The sequence below is a fragment of the Temnothorax nylanderi genome, unplaced genomic scaffold (assembly GCF_030848795.1).
Source record: "Temnothorax nylanderi isolate EJ_2023f unplaced genomic scaffold, tnyl_v1.0 TNYL_tig0021_pilon, whole genome shotgun sequence".
Taxonomy (NCBI): Eukaryota; Metazoa; Arthropoda; class Insecta; order Hymenoptera; family Formicidae; genus Temnothorax; species Temnothorax nylanderi.
The window spans coordinates 1,565,736-1,587,122 of record NW_027249083.1 but is presented as its reverse complement, the minus strand read 5'-3'; the positions used below and the strand labels follow the sequence as shown (position 1 = coordinate 1,587,122).

Genomic DNA, 21,387 nt, shown 5'->3' with positions numbered 1-21,387 from the left:
AGATTGGCAGCTAATCTACCGTCGACCCGTATCGCCGACAATTTCGCCATGTAACTCAATCTTTCATCAAGCTTAATGCTTAAGACATAAATCCCAACAAGGCATCCGACCTTTCATTTGCAATCATGGCCTTTTCAAGAAGCGATAAAGAGAGGAGCTTTCTTTTAAAAAAATTATAAGTATTAAAGATCACAAAGAGTTTCAATTATTAATAATTTCTTTAAGAATAATATTAATCAAGTTTTCCGTTCTCTTTTTGAGGTACACGTTAATAAATTAATAGATTACATGAATTAATGAATGTATCGTAAAAGTTAAAATTACAGAAAACAAAACATCTAAGATGTAAACCGTAGAAAATCATGTATTGCGAAACATCACGAAATCATATGACTACGCTCACCTAGAAACGCATATATTATTATACTATGCTGAAGAGAGTGTATAGCTACTTTACCCCCGACCGCATCTCCGATTTGAAAGCATCGGGGGTACGAGGATTAATGGCGGCCGTACTTTCGGTACAATAATAAAAAGATATCGAAAGATGCGCGGTGCACGGCGGTGCACCGTGGGTTCGCGCCCTCCGCGCCGATCCCTGTGCACAGCCCGGCCGTCTTGCCGACGCCGAGTGCGAAGGGGGTGGAGTGAGTAGGAATAGAGAGACAGCCGGGGTGTACTAGGGTTTTCAGAGGTATATAGGTGGAATATCGCAAGGAAAGGCGCACAGTGGTTGCGCGTACGGCCACCAGGGGCGTGTCCGGTACCGCCTTCGCAGCTTTCAACCCCCGTGAAATCCGCCAGCCGCCTGGGCCCCCACTCCGACGGGGCCACCTATGCACCTTAACTCTTAATTTGCAGGGACCTCGCTCTTAATTGCGGAGCACAACTCCAACCTCCTGCACCTGCGCGATGAGAACGCGTGACTGCGGCCATCCGTAAGGCCATCGACTTTCTAACGTCGCGTTAAGCAAACCCCAATCGCTTTCAGATTAATTTTGCAAGGCAAAGGGCTTCGTGCGATTCACTTTGCAAAATGAAGATTCGCGTAACAAAAGGCATAACGTGGACAAGACGTGACTTTACTAATAACACATGCAGTCATTTAAGATATGACTTATTACGCATATGTGGTGCTAGAACGTAATTACCTGTACATTTTATTAGCACATTTTATCTATAATAATATAAGTTATTTAAAATATCATAATATGTTACAGTTAAAAATTAAACCACTCTGAAGGACTCTCAGTTATTATGTAACATGAAACGCGATCGTAATTCAACGACGTATCTTTATGATTCATAACTTAATACTTAGTTCTTCAAGTTCTGAGCCAAGACGATATTTATCTTCATACAGTTTTAATATCGCCTGCAAAAACCGCCGCTCACTGTTCGCCGCTTTCTCTCATAAACGCGAGAATCTCTACGTCTTCTATTTCAATCCACAACATGGCACTTCTATAAAATAAAATTTCTTCTTGAAATTATTGTTCATTGAAATTTGTTAAATGTCGTGTATAATATATAATTGAGATAAAATTTATTATATTAAAACGGTAAATTTATCTCTTTCTTCGTTACCAACTACAAATAATATGAAAATCAATATATAACAATTTTTATACGTTATATTCTTTTCTGTCAAGTAATATCTATTATATTACTAGATTATTTAATTACATTATATTATTTTACAGAAGATATTATTCTACCACTGAAATTGGTTAATATCAAAGATGCTGTTAATTAATGGACATATTCTATATAAGAATAGTTTCAAAAACTGAAAAATTTTACGAGATATAAGGAGAGAGAGATATATTAATTTTAATTTGCAATGTATACACATAAAGATAGAAATTCTAAAACATTTATAATACATATAATTAAATAGATTTATAAAATTTATGAATTGTCCTACAATATCGAAATAGCGTTAACTGGAAATAATTTTTCCGTAGAACTTTGCACAATTTTGGAAGGTTTATGAAACATTATTCCATCGAGCATTCGCTTCTTCGTAATAATTCAAATTTATAAGACGTTTTTTGTCTTTTAAAACTTGAAAATAAATTGGGATTCTGACAATCGTGTATTTTCAACGGTGCCAACGACATCGTATGTGCGATAGAAAAATATGCTCGTGTATTATTTAGGGTCGCGACACACGGTGTCTCCGGAGACTCCACGGCAAGGCGGGAACCGACGTCACAGGTTTCCATCTATCCATCTGCATATGCTTTGAAACGTGGAATGCACGAAGAAGGTGGTACCCTACATGGATCTGATCTATACGTTTTCCTACTTCGAAATCGGGTAAACGTGAAAATCGGTACGCGATGAAAAATATCTCGAATGGCGACGAATATTTTACAAATAACGCATCCGAACGCGACAGTTTCTCTTATAGAACGAGGAAATTTCTTTGGATTGTTGGAATAACATATACGACTAAAATTTAGAATTACTAAATATAAAATCTGTTATATTTCATTGTCGCTGAATATTATTATACATCCTATTTTGAACCAAATAAACTAATGCTTGAAATAGTTGTATAATTATTAATTTTGCATCATTCTTTTACATTAAAAAATACAAATAATAAATAAATTAAATATTTTGTTAAACTTTTTATTATTTTAATTGTCATTAGAGAGTAATATTTTATGAGATAAATGAAAGTATCGCAATTGCTTCTCGCTGTTGTTATAAAAACGTTATCTTAAAAGTAACTTTTCGGTCGTGACACAAAACCAAAATGTCATAAAGGTTTGGTATCTAAGACTAATAGGATTGGAAGACCAATCAAAGTCTTGCCGGAAGTGAGAATGCCAAGCGGTTAACCCCGCGTAATAGAGGTCAGTTCCTTCGGGGCCAAAACTTGGACTTTGGAAACTGGTCTACCCTCTCGGAAGAGTTCGCATCAGCTTCGAATCGTTTCACTATGGATTGCAACTTTGATTTGGTAAAACACAACTAAGTTATCTAGTAGCAGCATTAAATATATCATATATTACATTCCGATGATAAATATCAAATTTTTATTCGCAATACTGAATGAGAATATTTTATAAATACAGTAGCAATGCTTTCTAAATTTTTCAAAACATGACAAATATGTTTCACAGAATATTTAGACTTTATAAAAAACAATATTTCTCATGTGTCACACTATATTCTTCTTATCTCGAAAAGTATTTGTTTGATTGCGTGTAAATTTCGACACAAGCGTTTTTCGCTTGCGTTGGCTCGATCAGAGAAGCGCGATGATACGGTCTCCTCACCGGCGGAGCTGAACGTGCTAAAAGGCTTAATGATTTACGGAAAGTGTGATCGAACGAACGCGATCTCCAGCGCGGAACCACCGAGCGTGGGCCGTCCCGCGGGACGCTGAATTTCGGAGGAAAACCGAAAGGCGCGGTAGGTCGAGTTAGCGCTATAGCTGACGGCACACAGTTGTAGCGTGGTCTATAACCGACCTTTTCACTTCCTGCCCCCCTTCGCTCTACCGCGGGCGCAGTCACTGCCGCCAACTCTATTTATCAAGTACGTTTAATTTTTTCGTGGGCACAATCATACATCATCCTTGAGGCGTGATCCGGTTAGGATCGGAGGGTCGGGCTCGCTTCCACAGACGTGGTAGGATTACCAACCGAGAAATTCACCGGAAAATGGCGTCCCGTCCTCCTCCTCGCGCGAATAACCGTGTTCGCCGTTGCAAGCCCGGAATTGCCACTGATAGATCGACCGTGTGCCGGTCGCTCGGCGAAACTGTGCTGCCGAGGTCGCTACGTATAACATCGTGCAGTTTTAAATCGAGCGAGAGGATAGCTCGGAATACTCCTGAAATATAAGTGAAGCTCGACGCCAGGATCGACGTGAGAGGTGCCGTCGAAAGAAACTTTTCAGAAAGTCGTTTCTATCTAGTCTGACGCCCCGTGTCACGATATCGGTATCTCTCGATCGAGCCCGACTGCGGCAAATTGAAATGACACCTGACACGGATACGCAAAGTTATCCATTAGACCCGCACACCAAGCAAAGCCAACCTATCCAAAAAATATTTAAATAAAATAATTTACAATTTTTTTAAAGACTTTATACTTTTTATTTTTTAAGTGATTTGTGTCTAACACAATCACGGTATCTTTAATGTTAATAAATTTTAGAAGATAGAAGGTTACTATCTTTAATATAAAATAAAATATGTCACGCTCCGCCTAATGACTCTTCATAGGAAATCTATATTGTAAGACATATACAAATTTGTGTCAAAAGGTCTACGAGTATATGCTAAAAACTCTGAACAAGTATAGCATTTCGACAACGAGCGGTTCTTTAGGATCTGAATTCTTGAGTTCTTCGACATGGCCGTATGCCATCTTCTGTGTATAAGATCATGTCAGAAACGAAAAGGAAGGTTGCGGCTGGCAGAAGCCACGGTAGCTGCGGCTCAGCCCCGAGAAATTATGGCTCTTGTCACGGCTGTTCATTTGTAGATGGAGTTTTTGCTCCCCGAGGAGGCTGCCCCAATCACGAGCCGCGGAAATTGCACCCCCTCCCCATCCCCTTCCCTTACTTCGCCTACCCATCCTCTCACGAAGCCCCGAGAACCACCCCTTCTCTCCTCTCCGTTTTCCTGCACCCTCTACCTTCGCCACCAACTTCCCCATCCCCCTACTCACCCTACATTCTCGCCGACGCCTTACATCCTGATATCGTCGCGGATCTATTGATGCCCTTGTGCGGTCGTCTCGAGATGATTTATCGAAAATTGGAAAACTGACGATTGTCAATCGTCACCCCTTCTTCCACACAGAAACCATAAGGCTTGTGACTCTATTCTCTTGCACGGTAAATTTTCACCCTCACCATTACAGTAGGTTTATTACCAGAGACGTAGCATACATATTAAACGAACGCAAAATTGGTTATACAATCGGTTTCTGACTTTCGTCAATAAACATTATTTTAAAAACGTATGACATAAATTATAAATATATATAAAGAATTATTGGTGTACACAATATGAGACAAAATATATTAAATATTAATCACATTCATGTGTTTCTCAAAGATATTGCAATGAGTCTGAGAAAATACACGGGACAATATACACTCTTTCCATCTAAACTGAGTAGCATTCTCATAATTAAAGTAGAAGTATACCGGAGCAGAAGTGAGGAACGCAGAAACACGTCGCGAGAAAGAGATGGCGAGCGGAATCCATCACAATGCAGTAACGAAGGCATCAGCTGATGACACATTTTAATATCTTAAAACAGGAAGGCAGGAAGACTCTCTGCTTATTTCTCCTCGTCATACCTCGCCTCTCTGTCACCGCGGAGCAACAAAAGACCGCGTCATGCATTATCCTTCAGGTTTTCCAGCTTTCGTTGAGACGTAGTAGGGAAAGAAAAGGTAGAGAGGCCCTGTATCGGAGGGTGAAGGACATGGGGAGGGGGGAGGTAGGAGATAGCGAGCGACGAGCAAAGTCCCCAGGTGGCTGCAGAGTGCGATGATTAAGCTCGCATTTTAATCAAAGACCCGGAGTGAAAAGTCCTGTAGTATGGAGATGATAGGATTTCCCGTTTGATAAATCAAATCGGTATTTCGTGCCGCCCTGTAATAATACATTTTTTTGTCCGCGGTAGGTGCCCTACCACCGCGCCCGCCTGCTCTTTTCGTTGATTTTATATCGAAATTCTTCGTCGGCGATGTCTTCCGCGTGATTCTGTATGGCAGATATATATATCTGTGATTTCTTTCACCGCCGCGCTCATTGAAAGATTCTTTCACCGCGCCAGGATTTCTTCAGGGCTAGAATTGAAATCTCCACCGAATCAGAAAAGAATCTTATCGGTTGCATCTTTATCCCAAGACACTTGGCTGATAATTGTCTTTTATTATATACTTTTATTGTATACTTAAGCATTTGTTTCTTATACATAATGTATCTTTTTGTTAAGTGTAATTGATATTGTTGCTTGTGCATCCTTGGACAGTGCAGTGCGACAACTACTTGGAACGAGAGGAAGTACCGGGATGAATTTCATGAACTAAATTATTATAACGGGCGAGGTGCGAGCAGTCGCGAGCTTTACGACTCCCAGCATTCTCGTATAGCTCCCTTAGCTAGTCGGCTACTTGGTCTGAGCTTTCCAACCCCCTCTCCTCCTCGCCGTACGAGTCGCGCTGGTACAAGACACGTCGCCATCATCCATACATTATGCACGGACTAATGCTGTTTTTATTCAACGATCTCCGCGCCGTATACACGTCAGTCGGCCCCATCTACGAGACACTAAACCCTCGGGCATCGTTCTTTACGGCGATATAATTTAATTTTTCAGATTTAAGGACCGCCTCTTCTTTCGCGTCCTTGTCTTCGCGCGATTCCCCGGGCGAAGAATTTCGCCGAAGAAGCTCGGGGACACGCGATTTTATAGTTTTTGGATTGGTCCGAAATGGCGAGAAAAAGCAAGTAAGAAGAACGAATGCACTTCTCTACTATTGTAACAAACGTATAATTTGCCTGTGATATTAACAGAAATTAATTTTAATATTTCTTTGTCAGTCATTCTCATTAAATACGATTTGAATGGTACGTAATTCAATCCCAAAACCGTATGTATTTCGAGGCATACTTTAACACATCCTGTCACGATATTTATAGCCCTGAGATCCCTGAATGCCTGATGAGATATCGTGCAAATTTCAAGATGCGCTCGCGACGATTCTGCATCTCCAACGTGCCAATGCACTCCATCAGCGTTCCTTTGAAAACTCGATGACGGAATCCTGGATGCGCGTGCATGGCACCGCGCGTCACCGGCGCGCGGTGCCGTCGAATTTAAGAATACGAATGACAACTTGTGCACTTCCCGGCAGACTCGCGCTAAGAATGCGCGGTAGAAGGAAGAAGAAGGAATAGGTGAGAGATCCGGAGAGAGAGAGACCTTCGAGAGATGCGAAAGAGCAAAAACCGGAGAGGATGGAGAAAGATGTTGCGTTCTCAAAGGGGACATACCGTGGATGATATTTTATTCTTGGCCCTCAAGCCCCTCCGCCACCTCGACATCTTCCAAGTCTCCTCAGTCCCGTTGATGCCGTTCCTGCCGCACCGCCGTAAGTAGCGCCAGCAAACGGGGCTCGAGGCCTGGCCTGATGGATTTCACGACTCCATGGGGTCCCCTCAATCCACACTCGCCCTCACCCCTGACCTCACTCTCGTTCCAACCTCCACGCGCTTTTCCTCCACACGTTTTCACGTTTCCACGTATCCGCTCACGTTCGCCGCGGTAAGTGCGGGGTGTCTTTCTTCGCTTCCACATCAGACCGACCGCCAAATTTTCGTCGCTTCTACCGCGCGTTACTGGGCCACCCGCTAAGATGTATCGGTCTCTGACGAACGCCAACGAGCGGGAAAACGTCGAAAAGATGAATTCGATTCCGAAATAAACATCTCTTCCAAAAGATAGAATATCCTTGTTGCAGGGTATAACGAATAAATATTTTGTGCAAATGCGGAGATAAATAAATATTAAATAATAGATATGTTCGCATCTTTTTTTTTTTTAAGTAACTATACGGTTACAGAGGACATTTATGTTTATCCTATTTTAACATTATTTTTACATTTTTTTAATATGGCAGTATAATGTGTATGTGTAATTGGAATTATTTATTAAAACTAAATGTTAAACGAATGTTAATGTACAGATTTTTGAAGCAGATGCATGATTACCGAAACAGCATCGTGAGGCGGTCAATAAAGCCGTGATATCGCCATCTCCTTGGACAATCCCTCTCACTTTCCGCCGTACTTCACACCATAGCACGACGGAGGGAAGAAGCGTCGCTCGACGGTGCAGGAGGTGCTATGGGAAATTCAAGGTAGGTGTAAAACCTTCCTTGGTGACAAATCCATCGGTCGTATTCCGTGGAATTTTCAATTATCGCCTAAATAAAATATCGGCCGGAGAAGGCGGCGGGAACGAGGACCAAGGTGGTACGATATGACGTAAAACCGCCCTTACGGCACCTCTAACTGAATTGTACATGTCTCGACGGCACCCTTATACGATCGCATCTTGGCGGAAAAAAGACGGCTCGTAAAATTACCGAGTAGCAGTAAACGCGGAAAGAAAGTACGGAATGACCGCGTTAAATTGTGATGGAGCCGTCAGTAGGAAAACTTCGTTCTCAAATGCTTTCCAAGCTCAAAAGATAAGCTTCGAAACATCGTGAGAAGATTTCGCGATAAAAACGAGAGTTGGTCAGTAACGATCTGCTTCGCGATGTACATTTAGCAGCGAAGACTTATGCATATCTATGAGTACGCACATGTCTGATGTCGCAACGGCGCTTTCGACGGAGCCGGTCAAGCAGACGACGTTAAAGTTTTTAATATTCCCCGTAAACAGGCGGCATCTACCTCTGGGACGAAGTTTGAATTAGCAGAGACATATTCATACGAGGAGTTTGCATCGAGGGTCGTTCCTCGGAGGGCACTCCGTCATCTCACTACTTCTCGCTCACCTCGTCTCTCCTCCGCGCTGTCCCATGGACGTCCTTAGGGAGAGGCTGGTCATTAATTAAGTCTTTTTGCAGACTGACCCGCACAAGTGGCAACGAAAGCTTAAAAAGCTTCCGGACCTCTATCTCACCCGTACGACTATATCATCTTCCCTGCCGTCTGATACTTGACAATATTAGGGGGCGGCGTATTTGTTCACTTTTTCTTTTAATAGACGAAACATATGACTCTCAGCTCACTCTTTGAACGTCTTTGTCGCGTTATATATATTTCGAGCAATATTATAATCTACGATCGCGATGAACGCAATAATGAAGGTCGTCGGAACAAGGTATGAATATGAAGCGCAGGATACCGCACGGCAATCTACATTCGCTGTCCGACGGACGTGGAGGATCTGAAACTTTGAAGAGGCCTGTAGATCTGTACAGGGTCGTAGAACGGTCGCGAGCGGGTTTCCTCGGCATGTTAGCAGCAAATTGTTAAGGGATAGGGAATATACCGTGTACGCGAACATGACATCGGTGCCGTGCTGAAACTCCGACAACGTACGTAGCGTATTGCGTTCGTTTACGTATGCAAATAAGGTCTGGACAGGCGCGAAAGACATGAAACGTAAAAGACGTGAAACGTACTACGAATATCAGATTAAAAAGGGTTCTGTTATACGATATTTTACTTATATCGACAATTTTGACGGAGTAATTTTCCTCTCTCTCTTTTTTTCCCTTAAATTACTGCACAAAACACGACTGGGATTTACGAGCGGTTATAATGAGACGAATATAAATCGTCGAGAGGTGTTTTTATCGGTGCAGAACTTGTGTGACAATCGGACATGGGGCTCGAGGAGGGGGATATTTTTGGCCGCGAGATAGCCTTCACCCTCTCACTATCGCCGCGGTCCAAACGAAACAAACAATATGTTAGCAACCCCCGACGATATTTCGAATTTGAATTTAAATAACTTGGCAGGATCGGCTCTGGGACTTTGGGACTACGCACGAACGTTCTTTCTCTCGTTCTCCGTTCTCTCTTTCTCTCTGTCGCATTCTGCCGTTCTTCCATGTCACCCTCTTTCTCTCGCGGCTGTTCTCTCTTTCTCTCTCTCTCTCTCTCTTTTTCTCTCTCTCTCTCTCTCTCTCTCTCTCTCCTATCTATCCTATACGTGCCACGATGGTTGACACTTGCACATACGAACACGCGAAACCATATGTGACTTATAAAGTCGTTACTTTTCGTTACTCAAAGGTGGGACGGTGACCGTTTGTTAATTCTTAATTGATCTAATATTTATAATATCGTCCAGTCTCGGAGACCGTGCCAGATTTCCCCTGGTGGTCAGACTAACGGCGTCGCTGCTATATTGAAAAATATCGAGCCGAGCGAAATGTTTGCATTCCTTTGGTTTTTCACTCCTGCGCACTTTTTCTCTCGGGCATTTTTTGCTCTCTGACCCGGGCACGGCTTGATTAAAGTTTACACTGCACGCGTCGACAAATACCTTGTGCCACGTAATTTTGCCGCGCGCTGATAGGATACCTTCTTCGGAAATGATTGTACTTGAAAGATTTTCAAAGATTGAGACAGCGCACGCATTAATACGAAATACGTATTTTATTCCTTCTAGCAAAAGATCTTTAGGTTACACGAACAATTGTACAGATACAATTTACGTTATGCACATTGACACGGTTTTATTTCGTTTCTATGTATAAACGTTCGCGTCATCCTCGTGCCAAAAGCGACCGCAAGCCGTCAAGATTTACCCGCGGGCGAGCAATGGCACGCGGCTCGTGCATTATTTCGTCAGCGAGATGGATCCGTCTTCGGGTAAATGGCATTTGGTAAGGACCGCCGAGTAAGTTGACGCCACGGCGAGCGTCGAGTGACAACGTTAATATTAGAGAATCCGGTTATCGCGCGCTTAATATGCAAGGGTTAATATGAAGGCGCCCCCCAGGAGTCGTAAGGTGGTGGCACCACGTATGCCCGGGCTACGTCCACGCAACCCTTTACCCGCGAGCAACCCGTGGCTAACACTCGCTGCATATTTCATATTTATATTAACCTGATTAAGACATGTTGCCCCGCGGCTTAATGCAGATATGTGGAGTTTGTTTCTGAACTGGCATTCATTTTAATGGAATTTGTAATTAAATGAACTATGCCGCGCCTCTTTCTCGTCTCGCTCGTTTGCGTGGTGCACGCGGATCCGCGCCCCTCGCTTCACCCGCGGACGTCGTAATCCTTTCAATCTCCGCGCGTTTATTTGTGCCGCGCAACGTGGTGACACGGTGTAATCCGTTGGTTAGCATCGCGTTCGCACCGACAACGCGAACTAGGTCAACGTGCTTTCGAGAACTGCGATGCGCCTAAAATGCTTCCCGTGTACTTTTAACATAAAAAGGTTTGAACAACTTTCCACATATCCGTTTATTACTGTCTTACAGAAACAAATAAAACGACGCAAAGGACTCGATTTATCGCTCTTAACTCTTGAATGACACAGATATTCCTTTGAAGAACTTCACTTTTCTATACCGGGGTGATTTATAGGCAGAAGTGCAGAATCGAAAGAGGGGATTTGTAGAGTGAAGCGCGCCTCCACGCTTCTACCCGAGCAACGATATTTAACGAGTGTCGTTGATAATGAATTCCGTTTGCTACGTGTACGTCGAGCGGTTCATGAATATTGCAAGTTAGAGCGCGCAGTATTATTCGGTTACGAGGCGTGATTAGCGTCTCCGTCAACTCGCATCAAACTTTCCCGATTAATCAACCTGGCCTGCCCCTACGGTGCCGCGTGCGCGCTCTCTCTCGTTACCGCTCTCACTCTTGTTCTCTCCTTCTCGTCCGCGGCCAACCCCTTCGCGGTGGTGACGATGCCACGGTAATGTAAACTAATTAAACTGGAGGCCAGGCACTAATGTGTCCATTATGTCGTCCTGCCCTCGGCCCAGCTTCGCACCGGACCCTCAAATCCTCCTCCCGTCCTTCCTGTTCCTTCGTTGCCTCCCGCGGTTCGCTCATTTTCCGCTTCCGTCCTGACCACAATATGACAGAAACGTTGGATTATACAATTATAGCCCATATTATCTCAATCCTTTCCTATATACCTAAGCTAACGATCGACTTTGGTCAATACCTAAGTATTACCATTACCGATCTTTAAAGGCCTGTATTATGGCCAACCAGTCCAACCACATATTTCTTGTGTTGACTCCAAAAGATTAAAGTATCTTTGACCGGTATTCATAGTCGGATCTTATTTCAAGACCATCTTAAGTAATGTCTTAAGATGTTAATACGATCATTTTATTAGCTGGACGGAATTTTAAGACTACCTTTAACCGCGCGGATTTTGTCTTTTGTTAAGTTGGCTTACAAGGATTTACTGCTGTGTGTCTATAATATATCTTAATCAGATATAGAGAACCGTGATAATTTCCAAGTTAATTAAGTACGCTGTGCACAAATTTCCTTTTCTTACAAAATAATGTTCGTCTTTAATAATACGATTCACCAACCATCAGCGCGAGGGGCGCAACCATCTATTATTAACACTTCCATCTGTCGGTGTATCCTGTTAGAGCTCTCTCGATGCTGTATAATACGTTGCTACATCATATTACATGATGCTACGACTGACCGTATGGCCCGTAAATAGTGCATTCTAAGAGAAAGTAACGTAAGCATATATATATAGCTAAAGATATACAAAGAATTATGTAGCAATATTGATTAATTTTTCTAAATATTCTTAATTTTCTTATTTCATAAAAATTGTTCAATTTTGTTAAACTTACTATCTAAAATATTAATATTTCATTTTCACATGTAAAAGATTGTTTGACAAATTTTGCATAACTTACAGGCAAGAGATAAAAGTTTAAAATGTAAATAGCATCTACTTCTAACATTTTTCCTTTCAATTCAAAGGATAAATTAACCTCTGCGGAGTCATCCCCTTGCATCGCCACTTAGAAGTGTTTTATACTGCAAAGACTGCACCATGGCGTTTTAATCAAGTGCCATAGCATATTGCGCCCTAAGCTAAATGCGACTCTGTAACATCCCCTCCACGGGGGTTCCTCTTACAAATTGCCAGCTATCGTACCCCCCGTAGCTGTGTCAACGATACGTCATGTCTCTGAATGCTTGACTAGCGAATTCGGCATTAGAACGCATTGTACTGCTGTACCTGCTAAAGCTCGTATATTATACTTGATACTCATCTACTGGTTTGCAACAATAATCGTTGATCTGTTTAAAAAAAAGAACAGATTACTATCATTCTTAAAATAACAGATTACTATCATTCTTAAAAAACCAGATTTCTACCTTAAAAGAATGACTATTTAATTTCAAATACAATGCAAGAGATAAGCATATATAATAATTAACGTGTTTAGATAAACTCGTTAAATTAACTCAAGATAAGATAAGAAGATATCGTCCAAATATTAATTTAATTCATCATAATTCTTACATCAAAATACATTACCACATAATTTTGTCAAGTTACATCTTACAATTATCTTCTTGGTATTTTATACATTATCTTAAATTCTTAAGTTCACGTATTGCGACACGGAAAAGACTTCAATATATGAAAATGCATCTTGTTAACTTTAATTAATCGTATTTTATTTATTTGCTCCGATTGCACAAGAAAAAGAAGGGCATATCGGTAGTCATTATACTTTTATGCGCCAACTGTCGCTGCACAGCAGGTTCTATTTATAGGCGTAAAACAATTTTCAGCATAGAAAATCACGCGTTATAGTTTCGTATTATGGCATAACGGCGCGCCATTCAGTAGGGTGCGTGGGGTTACCATAGCATTCGTTACGCTAGTATTCATAAACCATCATAACTTTACTGGCGTGGGTTACAGGACAGTCCTCGTTACCTACTCCCTACCATCATGCAAAGCGCACTAGCCTTTCGTCGCCAATGGGTGATTAGAATTAACTAAATTCTCGCAAGTGGTCAACCGTGATTCATCGTCAAAGTGTTTCTTTATAAAATAATAAATAGCTGTAACAGAAATAATATATTATATAAAAAATAAAATATTTAATAATTGGTAATGTTAATAAAAAAATGTAAAAAAACTGTAGAAATTTGATAATCCATAACGCAGGATTAACGATCGAATAAAGCTTTCTTATATTATCAGATTTTTCCTGTTATATTTTTGTCGATAATTCAGCAGAATGTTTCTCTTTCATGTTTATAACAAGATTAGTTTGAGACATCCGCAGAGACTACCGCGTATTCAAGATAGTGTGTAATTGGATGTAAGCAATTAACTCCTTTTTAAACGTCGCTGATTTGTTTCACAATTTACAAAGATCGCTTGGAAAAATACGCAAGCATATCATTTTACATACATATCAGGAGTACTAAATATAAGCATAATAAAGTTTTATTTTTTTAATGCATTTTTCATGCTGCGGGATTACAGGTCTTCAAGTTGTAGAATTGTTTTCTTCTCTATTGGGACTATTCTTTCCAAAGCTTGAACATTAAATCAGTTTAACGTAAAACAACGCATAAAAAATTGTGCTCCATTATTATACTGAAGTTGATTCGATAATTTAATTAAATGGAATTAAAATACTAATGTTATCTTTGCATACTTTAAAAAAGTATATTTATTATATGCTACGGTATATTAAAATCTATAATTTACAATTAGAGTAATTTATATATTTAGTAAAAGTTAAATGTGCAAAGTTACAAGAATTATCTTTGCTGACTATGATTGATTTTTCGAAAATGCATCAACTAAAAGTCTTTGTCGACGGCATCGAGAATCCATTTTCCTCATTTACATCGTTTACGAGATCGTAAAGGGCTTTAAAGGCCCTAATGTTCTCAAAAGTCGTAATATGTTAACGCGTCGTCATGTCACCACTGTCATTAGTCAAGCACAAACGTGAGATGTTTACTATTACTGTTCCATATTATGTTTCTTACTTTAATTTACATGCATCTATTGCACTAGGAAAATATTAGAAAGATATATATCGTAACTATATGTATATGCAACAGAGAATTAATGTTAATATACTAACAGGTAAATGTTATATTTTTAAAGTAATTATACACTTTTAATTATTTAATACAAAAGTAGAACACACACACATAAACACCCGCACAAAATTACTTATCTATTTCATATCAGTAGATATAAAAATATATGTAATATTTTAAGTAGAGAATCCGTTTTAACTTGCCATTTAAAAATTGTCATCTGATACTTACGGATTTCTTCGCGAAACTTTAATTCCAGATCTCGACAAGAGTACACGCACGGAACAGTATATAACTACGTCGACTACTACGTCCCGCCTCTTGTACACGTCCCGAACGATAGTTTGCCAGAGATACGGACGAGTCCTTCAGGACTCGCAAACCCAACGGCTGGCCACGGCGCCCACGGGAGAAACCCCAGGAACTATTCTCGAACAGAGAGGAGCAGCGGAACTTCCGAATCCCGCGAACTGCAACTACCGCAGTTATCCACGTCGCTGTTTTTGATAAGGATATTAATAAAGTTTAACACCCATGGCACTCGCGCGATACCGACAGCGCACAAAGAGGGAGATAGGGCAATGCGTCTATAGGCAAAGAGAACGAAGTTCGGACACCTTCGGGACGTCCAACATCCCTTAACATCATACTCCCTGTATGCCCCTCATGAATGTGATTATCTTAAAGATTTTATGTTATAACATAAGTACATTTTCTTCTCCTGATATATCATCTTATAAAAATTGTTACAGAAATTGTTATTGATTTTCAAACGTAACATATACATAAATATATGTGTATAAAGTTAGGCTACGCTGATCGTGTGTGTGTGTAAATTTTCAAAAATATCCATGAAAAATTGAGATTTACGACGGATGGTCGAAGCGTTCTATTTTTTCACAGGACATTGTCCACTTTCCTGCCCCGTCATCCCGCACCGCCGGTTCTCCAAGTGTACAGCTTTCAGCAGAGTCGGCAACAGGAGTTCCTGAAGTCGCGACGAAGGCACGAAGCCGGCTAGTGGCCCCCACAGGGGCTGTGCAGTGACTTTCGCCCCTATCTACCCTAAACCACGCTCTGGAAACGTCCCTCCACCCTCCTACGGGTAGGTCACATCACCACCACCGTGGCTTGGATCCGACTTTTGAAAACGGTTTTCTCTCTTCACTCCTCTCACTGTGTCCTGCTTAATGCTGGAGACGATATGCCGAATGCCTCCCGGCAGTGTTTTAAGTTTGATCTGTGTGCGTACGTCATTTGAGCGAGTTGGCAGTATATCTTTTTTTAAGCAACTTCTTTATAAAATAGTGAAATTTTGCTGATAAAAGCGAGATAAAGTTTATACATTCAAAGAAGAATATATACGAGGTAAGATTGCGATAAAGAATCATTTCAGATTAAATAACGTATAATTCACAATTCAAATTTACATAACTTATTATGTTGATATAATTTATAACTAAAAATAATATATATAAATTGTTACAATTGTGATATTGACAATAACTTTTAAAAATTTGTGAAGACTTTCGATATTAATAAAAAGAAAAGTAGCACATTTCGCGCTTGTAGGTAAGAGCGCAAGTTCTTTGCTGACGAAGAAAATTACCTGTGATGTAATTTCCTTTGTCAAGCGATTCACTTTTAATTATAATCGGCGTCTCCTGAGAGTTTCTTCAAGTACTAAACTTATTAAAACGATAAAATCTAATAAACTTTCCGTGACTTTTTAATAAACTTTTTATCCCAACGTCTACCTTCTTTATCATAGTAATTACACAATTATAATTCATTATTTTACTAGATCTATTTTAAAATGATAAAACTAATATTTGTATTTCTATGTTTAATAATTCTTGGTCAAAATCAATGGTTACTCAACCGACCGACGATCTAAATACCATTGCTGGGCATCGCTCAAGGTAGATTTCCCCGCCAATGTCAGATTTGCATTTAAAGCAACGAAGTAAATTCACCTCGCGTAGCACGAAACAAGGACACCATTGGGAACACAAACGAAGTGTGGGAGACTGGCTTACGCCAGCTCGTAAAACGTCGCCGGGTATTTTAATTGGCGAAATATGCTAAAAGTCGCGATCATGATAAGATTTATTTATACGCTCTTCCCCCAATCATCTACACACACACAAGCAGAGCTTGCCTGAAAATTTATCAAAACCCGAGAGACTACTCTATAGGATATATCACCAATCTGTTGACGTTGCTCGTTGTTTTGTGAGATTTCCATATACGATTGCTGATTACTTAAAAAATAGTACAGGTACCTATACAAATAGTATACATATTATCGCTGAGAGAAAGATAGAACATGAAAAATAATTTAAGAATAAAATAAAATTTTGATTACTTTGTAGTATAACGAGTTTATATGGTAAGAGACATTTGCAAAGTAATTATTTATGTAAGTAATTATAGATAAATTAATAAATAAACGAAAAATTAATTAACATGCAGCTATTAAATTGGTAGTAACTATGATTTTGCAGATGTAGCAGCAACTATGCAAGAAATATTTCCAAAAGCATTTTTTCCTTTTTCAAGCTGCAAAGAGAATTTATAATAAAATAAACGGATAAAGTATTTAATTGCCGATTCTTTGAGAATTTTTCGCAAAAATTTTTCTTCTCTTTGTTAAATCGCCTAAGCCATAGAAAGACGTTCGGAAAATAAACTTGTTCTCCGTTTAAAAGGATTGTGAACATGATTTCTTGAATGATTCTCTAATATTTGAATGATGCTTATTTCCTTCAAACGAATATTATTTGTGATTTTAAACGATTAATCGTTAGAGAAATGCTACTAGTTATGATTTATGGTTTCTTTTTGTTCAGCTTTCAAAAACCCCTATTTTAAACCCTTTTCTTTATCTATTCCTTGACAGTTTCTTCCTGAGTAAAATTTTTTCGAGAAAAGATCGAGAGGAAGGTCAACGATGGACGGGTACGGCTATAGGTAAGGGCAGGGAGTGTAACAGTAGATAATCCTCGGAACGAAAGATCATCCAAATACGGTTCTAGTATCCAAAGTCATTTGTATTCATTTCACCTTAGGCCTGCATCTTGTTATAAACCGACGATTCTCGCAAAATCCTATCTTGCATGCTTCTTGGCATATCTTTTCTCTTTTGTTTGACTACATTTATCTTTTTCTGAATCACAGTCGGTAAGATCGTCTTATTATATCGAAATTTTATGGTGGTATTTGAGGATTAGTCTGTTGATCCGTCGGTTTAAGATTATAAATTATTTTAAAATAGTTGTCGTTGTCACATCTTTCATAATTTTCAGTATAATAGCGTGAATAACAAGGGGATGGGAAGTGACAATAATAGATGTCACGCTTTCTATATCTACGGAAAAAATATGATATTGCTAATTCGCTTGACTTAATCCCATTACGTATTGTTATTAATGACGATCATTAAACATTTTCATATTACTAAACAAGCTCCCACGAGAGCAGTAAGCATCATGTGTGAATTAACAATTTTCGATTCATGGGTAATTTATAATTTGCGACGACACAAGCATATTAACAGTTTTGCAATAACAATTCTTTTAATGGTATGATAATAACAGTTAATAAATATAAAACGAGGGTGAAAAAACGATGATTGAAGAGGAAAGAAACACCGGTAGTGTATGGAAAAAAAAGGAATATTATGTTGCTACGGACAAAAGTAAGGTGTCAGAGGAGAAATCGATACGCTGATCAAAAGCAATAATAGGAAATGCACATATGACGCGGTCTTTATGGCTCGTTGCACTCGAAAGTAAAGCCGGGAGGCACGTTTATAATGGAGAGAGTATGCACTTGTCCGTTCTACTGCGGTCTAAAATCTGATGCTCCCTACGGATACCGATAGCACCCTCGCTGATGGCCCTGTTGCCCCTCAAAGTGGATGCAGTATCTCTCTGTTGAACAAGTTTGAGAGATAGCCGCGAAAATGACAGAGAAGGGTGAACGTGCCACGAGAGGAGAGGGGAGTTTACTCATGATGGGATGACCACATCTGTTTGCAATTGAAGCAAGTGGCTCGATTTTTGTGATTATGTGGTTTCACCAATTAACGTTTGTGCAATGACGCTTTATTTACTCAATAATCGTTAAAGATCGATAAAAGTCTTCTACTGACGTAAAAGTTTTGCTCCATCGAATATAATATCATATACTTATGCAAACAAAATTATATCTTGCGAACTAATGCTCATCTTATTTTATTTTATTTTATTTTAGTTATATTATTATTACACAATCATTGCTTCTCTAAATTGCAGAAGAAAGGTAGCCAGAGAAACTAAAAAAGCCTCCAAAAAATTTAAAAGCTTCTCTGCTACATGGAATATTTATTGCATAGTAAATACATAAATAGTACAAAAATTTGTTAATTTAATTTAATACAATTTAATTTAACATAAAGTTTATAATAAAAAGTATAGTTTATAATATAGTTTATAAAGTTTATAATACTAGACATTACAGACGCGGGCTACGCGCGCGCTATTTAGCTTTAATAATATTATATCTGTTACTGTTACACACAACAGATACACACAACTATCAAAAATCAAAATATGCCATGACAGCCGCTCATGAAGTAAGCGCAGCGAGAGAACCAATCGGCATCGCGGAAAAGAGTCAGCAACGTCAGCAATAAACTTCGAGACTTTCGAGAAGACTTCGAGAGGTGCGAGTATCGATCTAACATGCCTTTCTTTAGATAGGAAGGGAATTGAGGGAAAGCGAGTAACCTCTCGGTACTCAACGCACTCGGAATTTAAGACAATATAATCGCTCCATGTAGACGGTCTATTGACTATGAAATAAAGAATAAAATCATCTTTTGTGGTGAAGCGGGGGATAGAACATGGTTGCCATACCAGAACCATTCTCTTTATGGATAAATGTTAGTGGCCGTTTCCATACAGGTAAGCAGATATGATGTTTCAATAAGAGACGGCAGTTAGGCGTCTCTAACGTGCATTTTGGCCTCCAGGCATTGTCATTCCCGTATCTGAACGACCCTCGTTCGTAACAGTACCGCGAATATCTTGTATGGTTCTTTTACTTTTATGTATACGCGATATACGATATGAATATCTTTACATGATCACTTTTATTATATTTTATGGAATATGTTGCTATACACTAGTTGCGTTTACAATTTGCAACATAAAAGCAGTATATCCACATTTGTCTATAAACTTTATTATGTTAGTAAATTGCATATTTTATATGTTTGAAAGTTAATCTGAAATATTTTCGTATCCTGCACATTTAAATTTAGACATTAATTAAAACGATAAATTTCTTGATAATCATATCCATTTATATCGAAAATTTGTTAATCAAAATATGCGATTATTGTGGAGAAGACAAAAATAATGTGCCAGAGATTCTGGTAAAAAGAATGTTACGAATCAATCCAATGGACATTCTAACTCTTGCTTTTGTAACAGGTGTCTCGCTGCCACTGACAGAAAACTTTACATAAATGATGAAGACGTCCAACTCGCAGTGAGGTACTACATGGTAAGAGGAACGACGACATACAAACGAGAGAACGAGGGAAAGAGCCTTTGTGCTCGGTATGGGGTATAGGCATCGAAACGCCTCGTTGGCCACAAAAGGACGCCTCTCTCTTTCTCTCTCAATCTGTCATAGCGGCCGCAAAGCCTTGTCTCTCTGTACTATTCCTCTTCTATTCCGTACCTCTCTGTTTATAGACACCAGACTACGAGTCCATAATCCAAACAGAGGGTGCCGTATTCACTCACCGTAACCATCAGCCATGTGTTCGTTTACGGATACCTACCTACCTTCCGGATATTCTAGTAAACGCCTGTCAACGGGAGTGCGCAGATTTTCCGAGATTCATCTTTCTTCAAAAGACATTAACGTGAGATATTTTTAATGTTTCTATTAGAAATCAGAGATAGTTGGCTAAGAAATCAAATCTAGTTTTTTTTTCTGTACATTTAAGCAGTAAGTTTCTTTGTATTATGTGCAATATGTTGATATTGCTCTATTTTATGTAAATAATTGTTGTTGAAAAATGAATTAGTATTTATTCTAAGGTATCAATAAAAATAATTAAATATACTTAATTGTTAAATGTACAGAAAAAACCAGATTCGATTGTATATATATATATATATATATATATATATATAAAGATTTCTATTTCTAAATAAGTTTAAGTCAATTTATGAGTGTGATGACAATTTATTATTTGACTTATGATGTTCGCTTTGTAGTTTTTATGTTCACAAGATGACAAAAACATCTCAGGTTCCTTTTCTACCACAAAATACCTTCACAAATATTTCAGGTTATTTTAGGCTGTTTAAACCTGAGAAAAGTGAGATTCGTCCCTTTGTTGTTTCTGTCATCGAACATTAATAATACCAGTTTGACAGCACATAAATCTTAAGTTTGACTGCACCATCAAGCAGGCACGAGCTATATACCATGTGTCTCGGAAAACGCATTTACACCCGATCGCGCAAAAAGAATTCCGCCTCTCCGCCGTATCACCCCTTTCCGAAACCCCTTTCGGTACCCTCGAACCCCTGCTCGAGTTCGACCACGACGCTAATTCATAGTCGGTGACATCTCATTGCCTTCGTATCAAGTACTATTGTCCTGGCCAACCGGACCGGTTGGACGACTATTGTGCCCCTCTCGAGCGCGACATTGGACGTTCAAAATGGCACCTGGCGGAAGAAATGTTCAATGAGCAATTTCTGCAATTAATCCGGTTGTACTTCCCG

General features: G+C 39.5%; 2 long non-coding RNA genes across 2 annotated transcripts in view; both read left to right on the top strand.

Moving 5' to 3' along the window:
• Positions 1 to 15,460, top strand: part of LOC139769230 (uncharacterized) — a 32,621-nt gene extending 17,161 nt beyond the window's left edge. Inside the window, exons 4-5 of the long non-coding RNA XR_011717506.1 lie at positions 7,732 to 7,905; positions 14,853 to 15,460. This is a non-coding gene — a long non-coding RNA (uncharacterized lncRNA). The remainder of the gene's footprint in view (positions 1 to 7,731; positions 7,906 to 14,852) is intronic.
• A 3,943-nt stretch (positions 15,461 to 19,403) lies between these two features.
• LOC139769233 (uncharacterized) lies at positions 19,404 to 20,499 on the top strand. The gene is made up of 3 exons (XR_011717508.1): positions 19,404 to 19,542; positions 20,074 to 20,146; positions 20,341 to 20,499. It is a non-coding gene; the product is annotated as an uncharacterized lncRNA (long non-coding RNA).
• Positions 20,500 to 21,387: the final 888 nt, after the last annotated feature.